We start from the raw sequence: 19,732 nt of genomic DNA, 5'->3' as shown, positions 1-19,732 counted from the left end.
TGTCAATATTGATGAGGAGACAAGATCATATATAGGAATTGAGACTGTTCATTGATTATGCGGATATCGAGCAGAGTGGCGCAGTGGAAGCGTGCTGGGCCCATAACCCAGAGGTCCGTGGATCGAAACCACGCTCTGCTAAAAAACTTTTTTTATATTTTAATTACAAAACTTAAATCCTTTAGGAGGTATATAATAGGAAATTGTTAATTACATATAGTTTTACAGATTCAATTCTCGCCATTGATTATTGGTACTTATCTTAAAGCATTGAAAGACTAGAATTAGTAAACAATTTTGTTTGAGTTCAAAATATTGACCGATTTTCTGTTATCAAGATTTCAAGAGGACATTAAACTTATTTTCAGGTATAAATTATCACATATAATAATATTAATTTAACTTATTGGTGTTAGATTTTCGATTGAAAATAAAAAGGGGATATAGATATTATATCTTACTTTAAGTGCCAAAATAACATCTTTAAACCAAAAAAAAAATGAACCATTTTATTCCTAAAATAGCTTCTTAAAAATTTGGAATGGCAACACTGTAGACAAAAGCGTTTGAGTATTTTTGTGAACTGTTACGATGGTAACAGTGCCGTACCATGGAAAAAAAGCCGATCTTTTCACAAGTAAATACCGATACTATCTGTAGAACCGTCATCATAAACGTAGAATAAAGGATCATAGAAATCAACATAATTAAAAACTTATTAAGCAATCGTTAATAATTAGAAAATATTCAATTTCAATAAAAATTATTTTTATTAAAAAGATATGTTTACTCTAATGAGGTACGTTAGAAAGACACATAAAGAGTTCATAAAGGGTAATATTGTTTATAATTTAAGGTATAATCTATTATTAATAAATATTTATCATTTAGAAATTTTCCAACGACGTCACTGGTAAAGATTCCCAGTGTCGGTAGAATGCGCGTTAGCGGCGTTGCAATGTCCTTCTCTTTTTCTCTAATATACGTTATCTGCATTCTTTTCACTTTGAATATTGACTTCTTTCTATCGTATTTTATTAAAGATGAACAGTAGTATTGTTTTGTGCCTGTCAAAATAAATAAGTAACAAACTTACATAACTGACACGGTGAAAGAAATTATTAAACTCAAAATGAGAGTATATATGCTTACTATGGCATCTCGATCTAAAACATTATTTATCTTAACTATTCATAGTCAGAAAGAGCCTATATGGCCTTAAAATTAATGAACTTAAAAAAAAACTTGGTCAAAACACTCCAAAACATCTTGTAACAATCTACATGTAATCTAAAAAATGTAAATGAAATAACCGACCATTTGGCCAATATAAGTCTTAGGGCCTTGGCAGTAGATATACAGGCTTATACAGTTTTACTCACCCAATATTATGTTTCTCACAACAACTCTTTTTTCCATTTCGTAATATTACTGAATACGATCTATACAAATCAATAAGGAAAATTAAATATAAGTGCAACGGCGTGGATGACGTAAGTTATGATATGGATATTTAGTATTGATTTTATTGCGCCTGTAGTTTTGGTAGTATTTTTAATATTATCCTGAAAAAATGAGAGTTTGCTATTCTATTGAAGACTGTCAAAGTAGAGGTATTAAGTAAAGTTCCAAAGCTGCTAGATTCATCTTATTGGATGAGGTTAGATCAGGGCTTCTTAAACTTTTGTCATTCACGACCCCATTTATGATTGCGAGTTTCTTGACGACCCCATACAAATATAAAAGAAAAATAAATTAATATTTTTTGATGATTTATTTATTAGGTAACAATCTACATATACATAATATATAGTTTTAGAATTCGTTTTGAAACATACAATTATAGTTATTGTTTTTGTATTATATTGCATAACAAATCAAATGTTGGTGGAATGTTTGAAACTGCTGGACGTAAGATCTCTTAAAAAATTTTTAGCGCTGAACAATATCGGGATTTAATATGTGTTAAAGCTGAGAAAGTAACTTCACATAAATATGTGGTGTTGAATGGCGGAGGTACATTTAACGCCATATCAGCGATTGTGGGAAATTCAATTCTAGTTCCGCTCCAGAATTCAGTCAACAGGGCTTTTTTTCAAATTCTAGTTTTAAGTTTGAGTCACTCGAAAGCTCAGCAAATTCCTCTTGAGCTATAAGTGGCAGATGATCAATCTCACTTAAGCCAATAAAAAACGGCTTTTGAATCCAAACTATTTTTTGGAAATCAATATTTAATATAAAATATGTGTGGAACTGTATTTCTAGCGCTTTTAAGTGATCCAGAATAATTTTTACAAAAAAAGTTTTACAATGAATTTTAAAATCGATTCGATTATAAAATTGTCGACTCTGGAAAACATTTCGAACGAGTTTTTTTCGACCCTACTTTTCTATAGAAAAGTAAAAATAAAAAAAAATAAAAAATTAAAATAAATGTTGATCTGCTTAATAAAATTTTCAGTATAATCATTTGAAGTAAATATATCGCAATTTTTTCCTTGAAGAGACAATTTGAGATCGTTTAACTTCGCAAAAATATCTGACAAATAATACAGCTTGGATAGCCATAAGTCGTTCGATTAAAAATATTTCGATTTCGTTCTTTAATAACAATAATCTTCTTAAATTTTGATCTCTTGACAACCATGTTACTTCTGCGTGTAATAACAAAATTGTGTAGTTGGAAGTAGTTGGAGATTTGAAAGATCATAAATGCAAGCAATTCTGGTGCTAATTTTTTTGCTGCCTCTCGGTGAATAAGGCAGTGAGTAAAAGTTATATGATCATAGCTGCTTAAAAAAATGAAAAACCTTTTGCTTTTAAAAATTTGCCAACTTTACAATATATGTCTTGCCCTGTAGTATGGTCTTCTATAGGTCGACAAAATTACAATTCCTCCTTCACGCTTTCTCTATAAACATACCTGACATATTTTGCCAATTTATGTTGTTTCATCCAACTAAATTGAAAATTTTGGGCTGTCTTTAATTCTTGTAACAAGTTGTACTAATTGACCCTTGTTATTATCAGAAATTCTATTCGAGACAGTGTCGTTCGACAAAGGAATTTTTTAAATATCATCGCCATATTTTCTTCCATGTAACCATTTTAATAGCAGCAGGTAACACAAGTTCTTCTCCAATGGTGAACGGCTTTTTATTTTTAGCAATACAGTATGAAACTTCCTAAGACGCTAGTAAATATTTTTCATTAATGGTTATAAATTTTTAAAGATTTTCTTTTCTTTATTTAAAGATTTAAACAGTCTTTCAAAATATTCTTCTTTATTTTTGACAAACGAAACATGCTTTGATTCAAGCAAGATGTCTTTTTAATTTGGATGGTTTCATACTCTCCGAAGCCAATAATTCATTGCAGATCAACGAGGTTGTTCATTACCCTTACAATTTTGAAATGTAAAGCCAAATTGAAGAAAAGATAGAAGACTCATGATATTTTCTTTTTCGCATATTAGATGCCTGTTTTCCAATACTTTGTCCTGCCTGAGAAGAGTTTATTTTGATCTTAAAATACAGTAAATATATAAAAGTAACATATTGCACATAATAATTGATTTATTAATTACCAAATAGACATATACAGACTATGTGGTTCGCCCCTATAACTTTTTTAATTTTTAAGTTAAAAAAATGAAACTTGGTAAGTGGGTGTAGCATCCAAATTGGGATTGGCTGACGTATTCAGTTATTTTCTATCACTTCCGGTTTAACCGAAAATGATCCTAACTTTCTTATTTTAAATAGGACCCCCCAACTTTATAACATATTTTAATAGGGAATTACAATCTGAGAAAAATTACACCCCATAGGTCAACTTTTGACATCTAACCTTTAAATTATTTAATTTTTTAATTTTCATTCTAGAGTGCCATGAATAATTTAAAATCGTTAATTTTACATCAAGTGGTCCTAGAAAAATAGAATTGACTCTTTTATTTTTCACAGCTTTCCTAGATGAGTCTAAAGTTTGCGAAATCGTATTTTCGGCTCTAACTCAATTTTTTTAAATGGAACTAGGGAGGCTTATCACCATAGTTAAAAAGTGTATTTTTTTACAAATAATTTGGTATAAGACAATCGATAGTGGGTACTTTCAAAAAACCAGCATTATTGAAATTTTATTATTTATCTCTTGATATTGGATTATTCGCAGCGCCGCCGTCGCGTCGCGTCACTGTAAAATCGACTGTAGTAAATTATTTGACATTGACAGGTTGCCGTGACAATTCGTAACAATGATATATTAAATCCAAGGCCAACTTACTATTGTATTGTAAAAACCGACAAAAAACACTTCAAAAGCTCTTCAATTTATCGTTAATAATTAGACGGTAAGGGTCTGAGTCCAATTCATCGTTATTCTTGGATTTTTTAATTGGGAGAAACTAGGTAGGTATGCGGCGCTAAACTGTTTTTTTGAAAATTCAGAATAATTATAATTACCAAATATCGATTGTCGGGTATCAAATTACTTGTAAAAAAATACACTTTTTAATTATGTTAATGAGCCACCCTGGTTCCGTTTGAAAAAAATTAGTTATAGCCGAAAATACGATTTTGCAAACTTTTAGACGCATCAGGGAAAGCTGTGAAAAGACAGTCAATTTTACTTTTTTAACTTAAAAATTAAAAAACTTATAGGGGCCACTTTCCTAAGACACCCGGTATAGCCCATACAGACTCAAAACCAGTTTACGATATTGTTAAATTTTTATTAAGTAAAAGAATATTTGTAACAAATCTAATTTTATTACCATACTCTTTAATTATCATTAATAATGGTTGCAAACTATAAAACTTTTTTTTATATTGATTTTAGTACCTACTCAATATAATCAGTTACTTAACTGTACATCTATAGACATGACGTTAAACCACCAGTGTATGGACATAATTCTTATTACACAAAAAAACAAAATCTACTATCTTAAAGAATCTCGCTAATAACATTCCGACAGTTATTGGCCACATAGTTCGATGGATTTCAACACCAGTCGCCGTTTAGTGTATTTACGGGCTGTTTCGTGTTGTCCGTCCCTTAAATTGTGCTCTTTTTTGTAAATTTGTTAACGTAGATGTAAAGCGCAACACTTCATAATATTTGCTTATTTCACCACTGGACATGATTTTTTTAACAGAAATAGATATGTACATTTTAACGGTCTCCTTTGCTGTATATATTCGGGATTGAAATACGTGCTCCTCTTTTTTTTAACTAAAATCTATATAAATATATGATGTAAAAATAAAACATAAGATCACCTGTTTTATAGTCTTTTTTAATTTAATGTTTTAATTTCTTTGTAGATGTAACGTGTCTTTTCCATCCCTAAAGATCTGAAGTCTAAATAAAGGCCGAAACGCCGGCATCTCTTCTGAAAGAAAATATTTAAAGTCCTAAACCTGCGACACTTTGTCTCTGTCTCTATATTAGCCAATATGCGAAAATCGAAAATTTCTTCTCAAAAAAATCGAATTCAAATATATATAGAGGTAAACTTTCTGCTATTATATTCTAATATTATAGTTTTTTTTTTAGAACAATTTTTATGTTTTACATATATGCTTTTTATGGTATTACAAAAAATTAAATTGTATACCAATAAATTCAAGCTGTAATCAATGAACTTAACCCATAAAAGTATGTAGGTGTGGCTCCCACGCACTAAAATCAATATACACCCAGTTTGGAGAATATGCATGCCGGCACCCATATCATACCCGATAATTATTATTACCAGATAAATTTACTGAACAAATTTACTTCTCCTTTTTTATTTATCTTTCCCAGGTTATTTATTGACCATTAGTAGTTTTCAAGGTGGTCTAACGAATTATGGTACTGCCTCTATGTTAAAAAACGCATTGATGTGATGGGAACATTTTAGTATTATCATGCTTGATCGTTAAATATAATCCCAGAAAAATACATTAGTTCTTACATGGTACATGTAACTTAGTTTTAAAAAAAAATGTAGTTTTTAGGTTACTTTTGTGTCTTATTTTAATGGAAAACTCAAGGCGACAGATCGACAAATCGAATCCATTATAATCTATCACATACCGAACGACGCAAAATTCCTGTTTACGATTACCAACAATAGTTATAATTGTTACACCTTGAAATTGAATTCAATTCTTCAAATTGCCACAGGCTGAAACGCTTGCTTTGTTTTAGATGCATGCTTGGTAATTTGTTTACCAGTTACGAAATGTAACGTGGATTTCAGGTTGACAGACTGCAACAGTGTTAATATTTTAAATTTTTATGCTAATTATATATTTTTTTAAGTAAATATGAAAATTTATACCAGGCTACATTTAAAATTTTAATTTAATTTTTTTTTAGGAAAAAAACGTACATATTTTACTTTTATTATTTTTTATTTGCTTTAGAAGAATTTATAAACTAGATATATTTTATTCTTTTTTATCAAGTATTTTTAGAATAAATTAATCGTTTCCCTTTGTAAAAACTGTTTGGGAATTGTATCTGGACTTCGGACAAACAAATATAGACAAACATTTGATTGTAACTTGATCTTGAAATAACATTTATTTTGTTGTATTTAAGTAATATTGTTGTAAATATAAAAGGTCAGATATCGACAGATAAGGCCTCAGCTCTTGGGTATTCAATCTTTTATAGTTTAAATTATATTTTATATTATATTGTATTCAAAGCTCGGTCTTTTTGGAGTAGTATTCACCTGCACAAGAATTTCTCCTAAATTTTATATAGGGTCAAAGAAAGGTATAAGTTAAATAAAATAAAATCTGTTCTTATGAAGTGTTTTTTATTTAATTAGATGCTCAAAATGCATTCCATTTTGAGCTTAACAAAAGTATAATCTATTTTCAAACTCATTTCTCACATTTTTAAACATTTAATAATTCACACAATAATCCGTTGTCGAAGATCATCGAGTGAAGCTGGTTACGTTGTAAACACAACAGTTTTTAAGTGACCCCAGAGAAAAAAGTCGAGGGCTGTTAAATTTGGTGATCTCGCCGGCCATTCTATTGGATCTATTCTCCCAATCGTGTAAAAATTGCCTCACAGGAAGAACATAGTAGGGTAGCGCTCTATGTTGTTGAAAATGTAACATATCTTCATTTAGGTTTCTAACCCCATGAATATTTAACTAATTTTCTACTCCTTTAACAATTTTAGGTTGAATAGTGGTTTCTAACATTTCCAAGTTACCATTAATAAATAGAGGCCTGACAATAGTATCACCCAATATTCCCGGCCACACATTGATTTATTCTGGATACTTTGTTATGAATGTGAGACCCTTTCTTCTTCTAAAAAGTAACGTAAGGCTTTTTAAATTTTTCGTGTTTATTAATGCCGTGACCTTAGATAATGATATAATGATTTAATGATGCATTTTTTATTTACTTTAGTACTATACATTTTCCCTTATTGATCAATAACACTTGAAATTAATAATAAAGCCGGTAATAACCAGCCACAAAATTATGATAATAAATAGGTCTTTAAATTGATAGTTATAGTCTATGAAACTAATATCACTTGTAATATAACATCTTGTTACTTTTTTTAAGGAAGTTGAGGAGATACTACACTTGTTTCAGGAACTTTGCTAAGCTGTAGCAACAACGTAAAGAAACTCATGAATTTAGATTTTGAATTTGTTGATATGCTATTTAATTTCATGACTTCTTCATAAACGGTTTTTTCTACATCCGGTCTCTTTTTCTAAGGTTAATCTACATAACAAATTTTTTCTGCTTGCAGAATTTGCTTAGGTTTCATAGCCTGGTAAGCTTTTTTTGGATGATTCCTAAAAACGCAAATATGGTGTGTCACTGGCATTTTTGATTCTAAGTGATAATAATGCCACCAAAAACAGACAACAGAACTCTTTTACTTCACAACCGATTTAGATGCATTCGTGATGTGTAGACATCGAATATCGATGAAAAATTCTGTTAATATTCACCTTTTTAAGAGGCTAGTCTTTAAGTTTGGTAGAACAGTGCTGCCAATTGACAGAACAATAGCTGCAAGACTTATGAATGCGACACCTACTACAAAGCGTTACGTAATAAGTGCACGTTTCCTAAGACAAAGCAGAATCTTAAGTCTAAGTTTACTAGCTGTTCAAATTTTCGGCTCCTCCAGTAATAACCAACTTAGGAGAGCCACCCATATACCTGGATTATACAGACCTTACACCAGCTAAACTCGTTTTGAAAGGCAAAAATAAACAATTTCCTAACATCTGTCTACCTGCCAGTGGATGCTGAAACTCTATTATCTAGTACCAAAACATGAAATTGGTAATAGAACCTGACTCCAACTTGTAACATGATAATCGAAGTAGTCACGACAATAGTCTCAATTTCTTTACGACTTTATTATAGGTAATGCTGGGAAATAACACCCTTTTCTGTCATCAAGATGTATTTATTCTTATATGGTTTTTTAAGGATATCATCGATTCCTAGAGAAGGTTCCCACAGGTCATAAAATAATTAATTTGAAGTGGTTACTTTGAAACGCTAAGACTATAAATATAACCCATAAATTGCCATGAAACTGTTAGGCTCTTAGGTCTAAAGCCCTTTTGCATATCCCTTTTTGACGAAGCATGCACTTTTACACCCACTAAGTAAAGAAGCTAGTAAAAAGTCAAACGGTCAAAGTTTAGTTTACACAGTCGATTTTAGCTGCAGTCCCTTTAATCTTTAAACCCTAATATGAATCTCATTCTAGATTGTTGATGACCAATTACTGGTCCAAGAGTTACTGTCACAGTACAAAGCACAACAGTACTGTTACAAATACAGTTTATATGAAAACAATGGTGTATGTAAACGAAGTTGATACTGAGCAAGGGCTACGACATCGCATAAACGCTGCCAGTGACGCAATACGCCTACAGCCTGGTTTGGCCCGTGCATGTACGTCTTCATGGATTCGACGAGCTCAAGTCTGTATCGAAAATAATGGAAACAACTTCGAACAGTTGCTTTAAATTAGTTTAAATTAAACACGTTAAAAAATACACGTATTTTATTTAAAAAAATATAGTAGTAAAACCTAATCGTTAGCTAATGTGTATATGACAAAATTTACGTGTCAAATAAGAACTGGATAACTTTTAACTGCAATGCAATAACCTAGACTATACCGTGATCCTAAAAAGACTAATAAAACAGCCTTTTACTATGCTGGTTTGGACAGGAGGGTACCGTCTGCAGGCAGTAGAAGTTAAAATACCCAATGATGAGCAGAAATTGGAAGAGTACGCCTCAATGCATCAGGGTAATCAACATAAAGTCATACAAAAAGTTATGCCCATTGAGGCGATACCATAACTCTGATAAAAGTTTTGTTTGATGTAAGTGCCAAGTGCTAGAGTAACTAGAACAAAGAACACTAGAACACCGGACTGGCACCTCTATCGCTACCTCAATCAACACAAAAGAGTTGTATAACAAACGCACAAAAGCTGAGAGAAATAGGGAGAACGTACTGCACGGAAATAGAGAGCTATAACAATTGTGCGAGAATCCAGAGGCTCTCGATTAAGACTCACGTACGGAAAAAGGATAGTATAGGTAACCTCCAAGAAAGCACCGAATTACTTTTTGCTACAAACCTCCCTGATTCTACCTCTAATATTACGAAAGACCGGATGCTGGTACCTGACATGGCATTTATTCAGTAATATTTTAGTGGACCTTTGAAGTAATTGATTAATTTGACTAGGATTATCAAATCATATAATCACAGGGTTCATTCTCAAGTGTGGTCAGAATCGTGTTTCTTTTGAAACAAGAAAAGTTGGAATAAACCACTTTCACAAAGCCACTATCAAAGAAGGAACCTATATAAGAAGGTTGTGCAAAAGACATTTAATAAATAATGTCTTGATTAACCCTTTTTATCCTAACCAGCATACGTATATCCCTAAAAACCAACAGGCTGCACTCAGCAGTAGGTGGACTAGAGAGATATATGCACTATAAAGACTCTATCCTGAGTTGGTTCATTGACCATCCGGGATACTTTTGACAAAACAACTTTTCAAGAAATTAGGCACTCGATTAACATAAAAACCACCCTAAAAACATTGATCGGATGATTTAATATGATTGCTATAAAATTATAGAAATCCAGATGTCTAATTTAAGGGCATGGTGACCAGAGGCTGAACATCATTCTAAATAATCTGATTGTCCGTGAAAATAATGATTGCCACTACCTAAATATGAAATTTTCTCTAATTTTTTACGCAAATAAAGAACGTTTTAAGACACAAGTATAAATACACCTTTTTTGGTTTCTATACAAGCAATGCTTTTAACTTGATACTAATAATAAACTCAGTAAAAATTCTCTTATCGTAAGCTTCTCCCTGATATGATCTATGTATGCATAATAAAAATAATAAATTTCTAATTTTGCATTACTAACAATTATATATTACTTCTTTATTTAAGTACAACATTTTAAGAATTATTTAGAAAAACTAATTTAGATATCAATTTAGAAAACTACACAAGAAAGAGCATTTAACCCAAAAAAGTTATATATAAAAGTATACCCCAATTTTTTAAATTAAGAATTCAATTAAAAAAACCCTTAGTCAATCAGACCCATTTAAGTTATGCATAAAAATAGGCAATTTTATGTGCATAATTAAAGACATATATTTTTTATATTGATACATACAGTTCAAAAATAAGCATGCATATTCATTTTAGGTTTTCATTTATGAATACAATATACACTTTCGTTTTTAAACATAATATTAATATTAATGCAATTTCAAAATATTATTTTCTTATTACATCTGTTAGTGCAAAGAGTGGTTTTATTTATGGAGCAATTTCAAAATCATTAGTCACGTTTGTAAATGCACCGTTCACGTAAAGATACCACTCTGATATTGCCATTGGTAACTATCGGCTTTAATGTCAGGTGATCCGGATGATATTTCACGATATTGTCGACAACATAAAACTAGTATTGCCCAGCCTCTGGTCTGGAGGATACCTTTACTTTTACTTTCAAATAGGAGTCCAATAAATTATCCCCTTTAATATTCGTATTTTTATAATTAACTCGCGCAATAATAAAATTATCCCGACAATCGTAGCTGTTCGGTTTATTCTCCTATAAAATTGACGACTGGTTTGTTGAATAATGAATCAAAGCCACTTCCTTTTAAGAAACATGGACCGCAAGCCACCGTGTGAAACACAGAAAAAACTTTACGGAGAATCCGCCAATACGATACTTTATATGGTATGTACGGGAATACGGCATTTTTATTCTGTCACAAATAATAATTTAACATTTGTATTTTTAAACAGGTAATAAAAAAATTGTGATGTGAATTTAGTTTTAATTAACGTGCGCAAAATTTTAATAATTAAATCTAAAACTGATGAAAATGGAAAAGATTACACTTATATTTGTGTGAAATAGTATTTACGAGCCCATGACTTTTTTTAAGTTTTTTGTTAAGTTGGAATATGAAGTTAGAAGCTGCAGTACAATTTAACAGTGCAAGTTCCAAGATTTGTGTCTCAAGACCTGAAGTGCAATTTAAATCAAGAGTACAAGGTTTACTTACAAATCTTTTTATAATTTTTTATATCATCTTTACTTTGCATTATTTCTAACAGCTAAATACTGTAACCCTTCAAAGTTTGCAAAAAGTTAAAAGATTTAGAATTTATTATTATTATACTTTTCTTTCTTATAATAATAAATTATTAATTACTAGAAACTTTAAACAAATAAAAAGCTATAGTAAACGAATAATACACCTTATTATTTTTTATTGCTCCAGTAATTTAATTAATCATCGTTTTACCGGAATCCGTCCATCTCGCAGTATGTTTCAACATAATCATGCAACTTTTATTACTATTACGACCATTAACAAAATAAAAATTATATAGTGTAGTGTGAGTCTTATTATTATGATTCGTATTTTGACTTAGTTGATCACGCACTGTAATAAAGAAGCACAGAATAGGAAACAATATGAAAGTGCGGTATATTTAACACTATTACATAAATAATAATTTCGAAACGGTGTTCATATTATCGAGGAACTAGCTAAATTACGAAAATGCATGGTTATGGCGGTAAAATTTGTATATCAAGTGTAAGACTAACAATGTCAAAACCTCTTATATAGAAACCAGAAAACTTGTATTTATACTAAAGTCTTAAAATGTTCTTTATTTTTTAACATTTGCTTTGCACTGCATTCTTACATGAAAAACTAGTATCAAATTTTACGATAAATATGAGTATAAAAAATGTATGTCTTTAACACGTTGAGTGCCACAATGGTACCAAAAAATGTGGGTCTTCTGGCCAAAAAATTTTTTTATGTTAATTTGTTTAAAAAATGCATATTTACACATAAAATGAAGAAAAAATTTAGAAAAAAAAATAGATACACTCAAAACGTGGATTTGAAAATATATCTACATTGAATACACGTGGCCATTATATTAGTTTTGGTTATTGAAACCGCATGTATCCAACCCAGATACATGGGAGATATATTTGACAACACTGCTTGAATATGAAGCCGGACGCATCGCGGTTGCGCGCCTTTAGTTATTTTACTTGCCAACCGTTGTTTGTTGTGCCTGTCGTCTGTCAGTTCTTGGAAACTGTAAACATTCGTTGCTCTTAACACGTGCGCATGATTACTTTAGTACTTTAATTGCAGTAGTTTTATTATCATCGCCGATAGTGGTTTGCTGTGTGTTATTTTTCAAAATAACGTACGAAGAAGAACAAGCTAAATTAGAGAAAATGATGCAGGAAATTCTCTCTGAACATGAAGATTCTGTATTCGGTGACGTTTATTTGTCAGACGAGTATCAACCCGAAAGCGGAAACTTAAGCAGTGACTCATCTACTTTATCTATTACACCTAAGCGACGTAAAAAAATGCAATCCCTCAACAACCAATTTATGGTAAGTGTTATATCGCTTTAATTAATTAATTCTTATTTATAATTGTAATATAGAGGAAGTTGTTTGATAGGGGTTCAATAAAACAAAATCGCAATAACATTAAATTTTATTCAACTAAAAATTCTTTCTATGTTACACTTTGTAATTTGTAATAAGGACTTTTTGTCTTTACATAGTCCTCAACCCAGTACAAGCAAAGGTGTAGCCACTAATGTGGGTTTGGAAACTCAGCAATCCAGTCCAGATCGTACACGTACCTTGATGTCTTCAGATGACGAAGCAACCTCCAATTTTCCCACGCATGATAATGCTACCAGCCAGATTTTACAAACGATAGAGGATGTGATAAGAAACTTTCGATTACACACCACGTCATATTCAGAAGACGATGAAGATATTAAAGCTTCTGATAACCAACCAGCCTGGAATCCAGTTACAGGTATGAATTTGAAAAAAATTTCGTTTATGGAGAATGATCCTCGCGTAAAACTGGAATTTCATGACCAGTTTTTTGATAAAAATCCATATAATTTTGATAAACTTATGGTACCTGCCTAAGTTATAAATCATATAGTCATTGAAACAAATCCTTATGCAGCACAATCTAAAAACAAAAATATTAAACGAAAGTCCAGAATACAGAAATGGGCGGACACCAATTCGGAAGAAATTGAAAGGTTCATTGGTATAATTATGTGGATGGGACTATTTCAGCTGCCAAGTATCCAAGCATATTGGCAGACATCTTTTTTGTACTTCAATAAAGTAGCAGAAACAGATTCCAGCTGCTGCTAAAAATGCCTCATTTTAACGATAATGAAGGTGTTGTTCAAAATCGTCTTCATAAAATAGACCCACTTCTCAAAAAACCCATAACCAGTTTTCAAGCACCTATTATACCTGATAATGAGGTATGTATTAACGAGGCTCTCGTCCCCTTTAGAGGACGTCTCTCATTCCGACAGTACATAAAAAACAAGAAAATTGTGTGTCTCCAAGGGATATACCTATAACCTCAGTGTATATTGTGGTGCTGAAAAAAAAAGGGTATGCCTGTGTCTACTGCAGTTATAATGTCTCTTATGAATAACTTACTTGATAAAGGACGAACTCTATATACAGACAGTTACTACACCGGTGTCGGGTTAGTTTATTGTCTGACAAAACGAAAAACTCACTTAGTTGGAACGCTGCGTGCAAACCGAAAACTCAGTAAAAAACTTCCAAAGAACGAAGTTGTTGCAGCCGAAAGTGACACTGGTGTAGTAGTTCTGAAATGGAAAGATAAACGTGACGTCTTGGTTCTGAGTATTAAATATATAGACAAACAAGTAACTGTTAGACAAAAATGTGGCGAAGTTCAAAAACCTGAAATTATAGCCGACTATAATAAATGTAAGGCGTTTATTGACCTATCTGACCAGATGAAGTCATATGGAACATCATTGAGGCGAGGAGTAAAGTGGTACAGAAAATTAGCTATAGAGTTACTAGCGGGAACTGCAGTCGTAAATGCCTACATTTTGCACCAAGAAGTTGCCAACGAAAATAATCAGGTGAAACATATTTTGGTAGAAAGTCATGGTGCTGAACGAAAAAGAGGTCGATGTGTCCACTGTTACAAAAAAAAATCTGAAAAGGTTGGGAGTAAATTAGCGGCTAAACAAGCGACTCAAAGTAAATTTAGGTGTCAAGTTTGTAAGAAATTTTATTGTTTATCTTGTTTTTTTTGAAACTCACACTTGCCTTAAGTGAATAAGCCACATTTTCTGTGTTAACTTGTTTTGTTTTATTACGTTTAATTTCATGTTTTAGTTTAATTCATATTTATTAAATTTATGTGAATAAACCACATTTTTCTATGTATTTATTTTTGTATGCATTTATTTCAAAATTCCTCTGCAGAACAAAGAGCAAAAATAGGCCAAACCGTTTTTGGGTACCCCAGGCCACCATATAAAAGCTCCCATAACAATACAAAAACCAGTTTGTATTCATTGTGGATACATGTGGCCACTCAATCATCATGATATATGCATCCATGTTGGATACATGTGGCACTCGTGTTAATTATGCACTTAGAAAAATTGCCTATTTTTATGCATAACTTAAATGCGTCTGATTGACTAAGGGTTTTTTTATTGAATTCCTAATAATAAAAATTAGGGTATACTTTTATATATGATTTTTTTGGCTTAAATGCTCTTTCTTACGTAGTTTTTTAAATTGATTAACGCTTTGTATATATTTGTACTACATCTTTAAATGTTTATTTTTAATGTCTCTTGCACTGTGTTAAGTGAAGTAATATATATGATTGTAAGTAATACAAAATTAGAAATTTATTATTTTTATAATGCATACATAGATCATATCAGAGATATACTTAGGATAAGAGAATCTTTTATTGAGTTAATTATTAGTATTATATAGAAACCAAAAAACGTGTATTTGTACTTGTCTCTTGAAGTGTTTTCTATTTTTCAACCTTTCTTTTGCACTGTATTCTTAAATGAAGAACTTGTATCTAATTTCATAATATAATTTAAAAATCTATGTCTTCAATTATGCACTTAGAAAAATTGCCTATTTTTATGCATAACTTAAATGGGTCTGATTGACTTGTCTGAGCGTTTTCTTTTATATTTTTTTATTGAATTCTTAATTATTGGGATATACTTTTATATATAATTTTCTTGGCCCAAATGCTCTTTTTTATGTAGTTTTTTTAATGCATTTTCGTCGGAGATTAATGTAATGACAAATACAAATTGACTTGATAAAAAACGTTGAGGTAATCTGGGGTTGAAGCATTTTAATGCAGTTTTATTATATATTTGTAAAACAAATATATTTCGACATAGACTGCTTGAATTTTAAAATATTATCCCATTATCTATCATATCGAATCACACTATCCGGTTGTGAACCCTTAGTGTCAAAATATTTATTTATTTAACATACAGCTACAAAATTGCAAGTAACTTTTCTTGTATAAAATTATTTGAACACTGCAGTTATCCTTATATAACTTTATAAATAATCCTTACTAGTATTATCGATGATTTCCATGTTTATTTTCAGTATTATTAAGATTTGCATATTACCTGGCATAAAACTGAGACTGGGATAATAAATGTTATTTGAAAAATGTTCACAATTAGAATATGCCTTAAAACTCATTGGGCTATAATTGGATTTTCCAGGCTGGATTTTTGCTTTTAAACTGCCTGGAAAAAAAGGATAATTTCGCAAACGACAATTTTTTTTAGAAAAATGGGCAACTATAATGGGCATCTTCTAGGGATAACTTCAACTGCCTGGACGTACTTAAATACTTTTCTCCGAGGGGATCTTAGACCCATAAGTGTTTTGCCGGCATTATCCAAGGCTTTTGGAAAACATACCTGTAATCAAATATATAAATTTGCTGAATCAATGTAATTTCCACCTCTCAATCTGGTTTTAGAAAAGAATGTTAAAACCTCTACAGCCTTAACAAAAATTCTAAATGATATAAGAATCAATGAAGGGGAAAATGATTGTACTTGATGACTTTATTAGATTTCTAGACACATATAAGTGCAACAACAATCTATTGATACATTATCGACTTTTACGCTCATTAATTATGGAATACCCCAGGCATCTATACTTTTATCACTGCTTTTTTAAATGTAGGTTGCAAATATGCATAGGATAATAAAATATTCAACTTTACAGATAGCCCTGTTAGATTCAAAATGACTAAAAAATGATTGAATTGAAAAAATGACTAAATCTAAAAAAAACCGTTTGAATTTTTCCAAAAGTGATTATAAAAGACGAAATATCGACTTTCAAAGTTTGGGAGTTTTCAGAGAAAGACTAGAATTAGTCACTGGGTCCTATTGTTTGAACCTTTAGTGTTACACTCAATAAATATAGAGAGAGAGTAAAATAAAGAGTTTTGGTTGATGGTAAAACTGTCTCGTCATTTAATAATTGAAAACACAAGTGGATAAAGGTGTCATGTCACATTTTTTAAAAATATCGTTTTTCTTGATAAATATTCTTAAAAGATGTCATATCTTTTATATTTATGAGTTCTTTTCTTCTAATATTAAAAATAAACGAGATTCCCAGAGGTTAAAGGTGTCATGTACCACACTATCAGGAGTTTTTTATTGGATAAACGTGCTAAGGTAACATGACACCTTTATCCACTTGTGTCTTCAAATATAAGTGGTTTTACGAAAACATTTTGGAAGATAGTCAAAAAAATGTCAAGAAAAAGAGAAAAACTAAGTAATACTTTAGTAGGTTAAGTAAAGCTGTTTATTTTGTGTCATAAGTTTAATAAATAAATTATTTTGTGCAAATAGTTTTTTTTTCCATATGTTGCTTTAATTCTTTTAATTAAATTTATAATGGATAAAGGTGTTATGTTCATTCAAAGTGCGTTTTTTCCAAAAGTATATATATTTTTTAAAATATTAATCCTTCTATTAAAAAGTGAAATAATATACAAAATATCCCATTTGTTAAATTTAAAAATATAAAAAGCATAAAAAAATTCCAATTAAAAAACTTTAAATTCATTTATCTCGGAATAACAATTTTGATATATGACACCTTTATCCACTTGTGTCTTCAATTATAGTCACTGCATTAAACGTTGTCTGAAATGATGAAGTCAACATAAATCAAGTCAAGTTTGTATTTGCTTTTCGAATATTTATATAAGTACTAAATAGACTAATTATTTTAGTAAGCTAATTCATTTAATTAACTTATTAATATTTCGTAATGAATTATAAGTGTCCAATTTTTCACGCCTATAATTTTTATCATAATGCACTTGTATAAATTAATTTTTATTTTATCAAAATGGTGATTTCAGTAATTCCACTGAGGTTTATTGTCTAGCAGAGTAATAATTATGAAAAATTAGAGTACCGAAATTTCAAAATAAATAGTTAAACAATTCAATGTGTGCAATTTAAGGCAGCCTCATTTTTAATTTGTTTCAATATTCAGTATCAACAACGAAGATATTTTGAGTACCTAGAAGTAACTACACTAAAATCGAATTAAGCAATAGGTCTTAAACCCACCTTGATTTACCTGTATAACCAAGCAAACTAATTAAAAAAATTGGTTCTAATATGATGATAAAAATGTACACAGAAAAGTATATTGATTTCAACAAGCCAATAAAGATTTAAAGGTGTTTTAAGTGACGCATCCTGTTGTTATTTACCAACCAGCTACCAATTAAGCCACGTCTACATAATTGTTAGAACCTATTGTGGTCTCGAACTATATAAGAATATGAATTAAAGTGTATGGCAAGGTCACATTTGTTTAACAATGCCACGAAAACTCACTTGATGTAACACTAAACAATCGTTTAAGAACATAATTTTTTTAAGACGTAATATTTATGTATAATACTTAAAAATAGGTTAAGTAAATACGAACCGTCTTTTTAGTGTGCGCTATGAAGCCATATAAATGCACTATAATTTTAATGTCATTTGCGCATTCCTTATGGGATTATTCTAGTATCATGTTGCGGTAGTTAAATAGTTCATCTGATATATTATGTATTTATAGTCGGATTTTGTTGGGTGAGATGTTTGTAAATAGATAATGTAAAGTTAAAGGAATGTGCTGTTATTGTTTTGTAAGTGGCTTATAAATAAATAGATTTAGTTTATTTATAAAAATATATATTAATAAAAATGTAAATAAACACTTGTCACTTTGTTTTTAAATGTATATGGTCGTTCTTGGGAAACTGAATAATATATAAAATATAGGAAAACTTTAAGTGGGAAAATATCAAAAATGTTTAATGCCAATTATGGATTCTTTACGAATATATATACATGTTTTATATTATATAATATCCTATACCTTTGTTTTAAAATATTTTAACTTATGCGTTAAACAATTATAACTTTTTCTTATCCAAAGGTTTTCTGACCTTAGTATTTTTAGAATATTTAATGAATTGTAATAAAAGGTGATTAAGAAAAAGTTAAACAAAAATATGATTTAACATATTATTTAATTTAATATATGTATATAAGTCTGTTATTTTTCTAATTGTATGATACTAAGGATTTTAAGTACATTTATCAATTTATATACAGGGTGTCTCCGATTAAGTCGGCACTATTGGTATCTTTGTTAATATTTAAGATACAGGGTCGGTTAAATTAGCAAACTAGTAGGATTTTTTCTGTTGATTAAAATGGTGAAAACAGAAAAAAAAATTGAACATCGCGTTTTTGAAAAAATGTGAAAAATGTACTTTTGTTAAATGGAATCCCCTGCATATTTTTACACATATCAAAAGACAATGATTTTCTTAATAAAAAAGTTTATTTACACTAAAAGCCTTAACCTAAAAATAACAAAGTAGCGATATTAATAATTTTGTCAAATTTAGGCAAGTTGACCTTACATGCCATGTACTTAGTTACATGTTAGCAAAGTTTGTGATTTTTGTAAAATTTAAATGAATAAAATGCCTTTTACGCATATTGAAAAATGTGATATGTTAGAATGTTACCTTGTATGTCGAAAAAATAGTGACAGAGCGCTAGAAGAGTACCATCAGAGATTCCAGACTCGTAACTTGCCAAATCGTAGATACTTTTTAATTCTCTACAGAAAATTTAGAAGTAACGAAAACGTGTTTAAAAGAACTAGAAGAAGGAACCAATTTATAGTA

The 19,732-nt window shown here is 30.3% G+C and overlaps 1 protein-coding gene, 1 long non-coding RNA gene and 1 other non-coding gene across 3 annotated transcripts in view; 2 read left to right on the top strand and 1 right to left on the bottom strand.

Annotated features, from left to right (window-relative positions):
* Window positions 1-19,732, bottom strand: part of LOC126738256 (uncharacterized) — a 97,487-nt gene that overhangs the window by 17,098 nt on the left and 60,657 nt on the right. The window lies entirely within an intron of this gene.
* On the top strand, window positions 70-141 carry Trnam-cau (transfer RNA methionine (anticodon CAU)). The gene has a single exon. It is a non-coding gene; the product is annotated as a tRNA-Met (tRNA).
* On the top strand, window positions 12,521-14,874 carry LOC126738260 (uncharacterized). The gene is made up of 2 exons (XR_007661272.1): window positions 12,521-13,008; window positions 13,185-14,874. It is a non-coding gene; the product is annotated as an uncharacterized LOC126738260 (long non-coding RNA).

This window comes from Anthonomus grandis, chromosome 7, assembly GCF_022605725.1.
Source record: "Anthonomus grandis grandis chromosome 7, icAntGran1.3, whole genome shotgun sequence".
NCBI lineage: Eukaryota > Metazoa > Arthropoda > Insecta > Coleoptera > Curculionidae > Anthonomus > Anthonomus grandis.
Note: the sequence above shows the minus strand (reverse complement) of the source record. Positions and strands in the feature narration are given on the sequence as shown.